This window comes from Panthera pardus, unplaced genomic scaffold, assembly GCF_024362965.1.
Source record: "Panthera pardus isolate Hobbes unplaced genomic scaffold, ASM2436296v1 HiC_scaffold_6, whole genome shotgun sequence".
Classification (NCBI taxonomy): domain Eukaryota; kingdom Metazoa; phylum Chordata; class Mammalia; order Carnivora; family Felidae; genus Panthera; species Panthera pardus.
Window position 1 is genome coordinate 82,800,263 of NW_026526991.1, and position 6,000 is coordinate 82,806,262.

The 6,000-nt window shown below is 36.1% G+C and overlaps 1 protein-coding gene across 13 annotated transcripts in view; it reads left to right on the forward strand.

Annotated features, from left to right (window-relative positions):
* LMNTD1 (lamin tail domain containing 1) overlaps positions 1-4,727 on the forward strand; it is a 443,253-nt gene extending 438,526 nt beyond the window's left edge. For all 13 annotated transcript variants that reach the window (XM_053894905.1, XM_053894898.1, XM_053894899.1 and 10 more), the window contains one exon: positions 4,116-4,727. The gene's annotated coding sequence lies outside the window, so the exon portion shown is untranslated. The remainder of the gene's footprint in view (positions 1-4,115) is intronic.
* The last annotated feature ends 1,273 nt before the right edge of the window (positions 4,728-6,000 follow it).

Sequence of the window (6,000 nt, forward strand, 5' to 3'; positions counted from 1 at the left end):
AGCCATCAGAACATGGATTGTTCTCATATATTCTATAGTCATTAATTTTCTGTTAAATATTTATGTTGCTTTTGGATGCATCAGTTTTTATCTTCCCTGTTGTATGATAAACTTTCTAAGAATGGGAAACAAGGAAATTTCACATCTTTACTTTTTGCCCTATATCCTCATGCTATCCTTACTGGTGGATAAGTAAGGACAATTAGAATCCAGAGTCACTTCAAATACTCAAAAAACATTCTGCAACTATACCAATACATTTTGGTTCCTATGAGCAACAGATTATTAATAGCATAACAGAAATTGTTCTGGTTTAAGAGATTGCAGATGCTCTATAGTTTTATGTCTCTTAAATGGCAATGAAAGGGAGGATTAGGAACTCTGACCTCTGCTATTCAGTTGATAAATGACCCTGTATCATTTAACCAGTCACTTTCTACATTGCCTCATCTTTTTCATGATATTAACAGCTAAGTAATTGAGGAAGATCTCAATGGCTTTCTGTTTTGTTGGTGGTTGTGTTTAAAGTGTTCCCCAAAGAGCTGATGACAAGTGATTTTTTGTGGTCAAGGATTCCTTTTGGTCAATATTCTTCTCTAGTTTACATCCTCTGCTGCTCTAGTGCATAACTGATCTATTTATATGTTTTCTTGCTCTTTTTTTTTTCTTGCTCTTTTTTTTATGAGTAGGCTTTATGTTTATTCCTTGGTTTAAGAATAAAGCTGGAGCCACCTGATCCCTAACTTGTTAGTATTCTAGACCCTACTGGCAGAAATGGCCTAATTTTACCACTTCACACAACCTACTGGCCTTTCATAGTGCCCCCTACAACCCACATCTGTGTACCAACCTTTCAGTTTTTCTTAGATTGCTCAGCTGGCCCAATTTATTTCAGCTTGTCTCCCTCTAGATTTTCTCTAATCATCATCATCTTCTATTTTTCTGAATGTCACCTACTCTTTTACAAGTCTACTTTTACTCTCTATTTTTGTAGCATCATTACCCTTGAGCTTCCAACTTCCTAAAAATATGGTGGCCCCAACCTCCCTGTTCTTCTGAGAAGCTTTCTTCTCAGACACTTATTATAGGACATCAGGAATGTAGAGATTTCTTCAAAACACCTCATTTTAGAGCAACTGAAGTCTGTAGAGACAAGTTACCAAAATTCACCTTATAATCAACCACAGAACCAAAACTAAATCTAAGGTCTTTTAACTGCAGAGAACTGGAGAATCCAGCCTTGATCCCCACTGATATCATTCCTGCCCTCAGAGGTCTACCTTCCCTGGGACCCATTTCCTCCAGTTGATATAACCCTGAGCAGAGTGTAGTTGAAATGCAAAGGAGAGAATCTAAAATCCACCACAGACATTACCAACCAGCACTTCTACAATTCAATTACCTTTCATTTCTGTAGCCAGGAAAGAATTATACCACATATAAGTTGGAAAGTGGACATGTTATTATATATAAAAACAAAGATTTGTTGTTTTTGGGTTTGGTTGGGGGGAAAATGTTTTGAATCCTCTTATTGGATATTGGATAATATAATTTTGGGAAAGGTTTTTGGCCTCTGTTGGTTTTCTTCAGTTCTTATTTTGCTTAACCACCATGGTCACAAATTTGTTCATTGATTCCCCTCTGTAGGAGATTCTTTGGTAGGCTTGATTTTTTTTCCCACCCTGTTTTGAAAAGTTTCAGGTGGCTTACAGTTTTCTCAGAGCCTCCACCCCCATCTGGTGATATCTTTAGGACTGACCATCAGTGTGCCCTCAGAATATTTCTGAAGACTTTATTGGGAGCAAAATTTTACTGTATCTGTCAGTGAATAAATTTTATATGGTAGTCAGCTCTTAGGCCAGAATGTCTATTTACGGAAAATTGTTCAGAGACTAAGTCATCTTTCAGTTCTCATTGATATTCATGACCTTTCCTTGGCGACTTATAATGCCATATGCTCATATAGCATTTCATGGTTTTCACATTATCTTGTTTGAGCCTATGAAGTAGGTAGGCTGATATTATCTCGTTTTATGGTTGAAAACACTTTAGCTCAGAGAGATTCGGTGACTTGCCTAAAGTCACTTAGATAGTAAGTGACAGAGTTAAGACTAGAATCCTAGCATTAAGATTGTCTTTGTCTTATTGACCCCCTCCCAACTCATCTGAAAGGAAAAATACCTCTTCTTATTTAGAAGTAGAAATAGGAAAGAGACATTTTTACTCACAGAAAAAAAAATAGGAGTTGGCTACCATGAGAATCTTAAGACTGCTCCATACAGCAGAAAAGATTCAGGTCTTAGTTCCAAAACTGCTAATTTAACAGACTGCTAATTGTTGGTACAAACAGCAAAGCAAAGTTCATTCTCAGGGATCTTTGACTGCTAATCACATTTTTGTGCTACAACTGATTAAAACCATGCAGTTGTACTAGGAGTCACAGCTCTCAAATGCTCTTTGCTCAGTACTTTGCAAGGAATGTGTGGGAGTTCTGCTGTGTGACTAATGGGCAGTGTAGGTGGGTGATGCCACAGAAGTTACAGAAACAGAAATTTCCATGAGTTAGAGTTAGAGAACTCTGGAATGACCAGGTAATTTCCCTGTGTCTGCCACCTGCCATATGAACTCTCAGACTTGCCAGGAGACACTGAGGAATCTAGGGTAGAAAATAGAGAGGGGATAAAGGGTAGGAACAGAAGCAGGATTTGTTACCTATCACCAGCACTGTCCTCAAGAGTATCCAATTGCTTAGGACCTGACAAGAAAGCACCAAAATTTGTAAATACAGGATATTAAATTCATAAGTGGTAACAGTGCCTATACCTAGGAGGCACTCCTAGCAAAGTACTGGTGATGGAGTCCTTCTGTGAACTAACCTATGTTCACATATCTCTTAGTGTTCTGAATGGCCCAAAGTGGACATGAGATGAACTTCTAGCCCTCCAAAGAAACTTCTTTGGGACCCTGACAAGAACCATCCATAACAATTTCTCCTCCTGGGGTTACTTTTTGTGAGCAATGAGTCCGTATTTAACAGCCCGGAAAAAGGGACTAATACTTAACACTCCTTAATGTGAAACCTTGCTAAAGAAGTCTTAAAAATCTAATGGTTACATTTTCTGGTGTCAAATGTTTTTACTTTTTAATCTATACTTAGTTGTATATTCCTGCCATTTACTCATTAATATTTTTCTCCTATCACCTTCTCAAAGTGTTATGTTTCCAAAATTCTTCAGTTGAAATGTCATGAATATTTGTTTCCCACAACCTCCTTCCTTCAAAGTCTGCTTGACACCCTGTTCTCTATCTTCCCAGCCTAATCTTACTGTGTCACAGTTAGGTTGTAAGGAGGGAGTAAAAAGACCTGCAATCTATATTCACACTGGGTCAGAGGTATTCCAGAGTTTAAAGAAAACTAGATGCTTATGCAAACATCTCCAGTTCCACTTTCATAAAGGAGACATAGAACATAAACATCTCAGAGTGTGAGGTCTCCTTCTGACTCCTAGAGAAGACTCAAGCAGTTCCATACACAGAGAAAGGAAACTTTCCCTTTTTTATTACATTTTTATGTTTTATCTCATATATTTTAAATCCAGGAAACATCTTAGATATTTAATGAAAAAGATAGTTAGATAATATTCAGGTACCATCAAGAAGGAAATGAAGGGTACAAACATTTAGAAATGGCTCATCACACTGATTGCCTCAGAACAATTTTGATCTTCATATTCAAGGCCAGAAGTAAACAATATCCATGACCAGCTAATGAAATAGGTATGCTGCTTAAGAATCAAAGAGCCCCCTACATCATAAATCATCATTAAAACTGTAACCTAAATAAGCACGCGTTACAGAGTTGAGTTAGAAAAGAGAAAAAAATGAATCCTTTCACCTTGGTGAAAGTTGAGGTATCACAAAATAATTTCCTCCCTCCTATTATTGTCCTTCATCCCTGAGTAAGTTCAAGATCTGCTATTTCCAGGGCTTAATTTAAGATTAAGCTGAAAGAAAGACTTTAAATATCTCTCCTTTATATTCTATAACAATTTCAGCATATTTAACATCTGTGTTATATTTCACCATGCATTGCCATTTATTTTATTTTTCATCAGGACAATAATATTCAAATCTAGAGACTACAAGGATACCCAACATGTCACAGCCAGCCTTTCACAAGGGAGAAGAAGCCAGCAGCAAGCAAGAAAATGGTTTATTTTAGAAAAGATAATTCCTCAGGACTTTACGGTAACCATTTCTTAAAGAAGGAGATAAAGTTTGTGATCAAGTTAAACCATTTGTTTTCTAGGCTGTAAAGAAAAACATTGGTCAAAAGCAAAAGCATCCCAGTTTTCACTTTATGCATATAATGTTCCCCAATAACTAATTTCAGTCTTTTATAACCTGCCCAGCTCTTAGGTCTATCATTTCTGCCATTTCTGCAGGTGTATTTTCTAAAAGCATGTTTCAGAAATTCTGAATCTGTGGTCTGATTCTTTACACTTGGAATCTGTTCTGTATCATTAAAGCACAGATTAATTTAGCTTCCTAATGACTGGAAGTAATAGGTGATGTTTCTATGGAGTAACTAGTTGGGTGTTTTTAAACCCGCCTGCACTTACCCCAAATTCATCAAAGATAGTGTCTTTTAGGTGCAGTACTAAGTCCCAAATCTCATGTATATGAAATATCAAGAATGTTTCAATTAAATAATCTGATTGAGCTACTTTTTTATTCGACCATTCTTACTCCTTATTCTCTGATAATCTTATTCTATACCTGCCACAAGTATAGAATTTGAAAAATAATGAAATGTACTCATTTTTAATGTTGACCCTCTTTGTAGTCAGAAGGTATGATTGCTTCAGTTTCTGAGAACAAATCCCATCTATATCATGTAACCCTGCATAATTTAATTTAACTTACATTGATTTATGTGTATTTATATAACTTGTGAAGAAAAGTGGGGCATACACAGTCCTGGAATGTGAGGAGTGAGAGAAGTATGGATTTTTCCCAGTATCTGTTTAAAAAAATAAAGAAAAGTAGGGCACCTGGGTAGCTCAGTCAGTTAAGCATCCAACTTCGGCTCAGATCATGATCTCACTGCTCGTGGGTTCGAGCCCCACATCAGGCTCTATGCTGACAACTCAGAGCCTAGAGCCTGGTTTGGATTTTGTGTCTCCCTGTCTCTCTGCCAGTCTCCAGCTCACACTCTGTCCCTGTCTCTCCATCAGAAATAATAAACATTAAGAAAGAAAGAAAAGTAAAATAACCCCAAAATCCATCCAGTGGTGACTACTGAACTTTGTTTCATTACATTCAAACACCAAGACTAAAAATATCTTATTTTTAAAAAGTCATATGCCAAAGCACTCAAACATATACCAATATTCATAGCAGCATTATTCACAATAGCCAAAAGGTGGAAACAACGTAAGTGTCCATCAACAGATGAATGGATATTATATTATCCACCCATTAAAAAATGAAATTCTAATATATACTACAACATGAGTAAACCTCAAAAATGTTAATGCTAAATGAAATAAGCCAGACACAAAAAGGTGAATATTCTATGATTCCATTTATCGGAGGTACCTAGAAGAGGCAAACGTACAGAAGTGGAAAGTATAATAGAATTTACAAGAGACTAGAGGAAAGAGTTAATGCGAAGTTATATTTAATGGGTATGGAATCTATATTTGGGTTGATGAAAGCATTCTGGAAATAGTGATGATGGTTGCACAATATTGTGAGTGTATCCAATGCCTTGAATTATACATTTAAAAATAGTCAAAATGATAAAAAAAAAAACCTTTAATAAAACTGATTAGTTTTTCCAAGGTGAAAAGTAAAAGTCATATGCAAGTCTAAAGCATCTGAGAAGATATACATTGCTTAACAAAAAAAAATTGTCAGATATTTTTGGGTTTAATATAAAAATGATTCACATTAACCCCTGCATAGTGATGCAGCATAAATATTTTCTAGTCACCA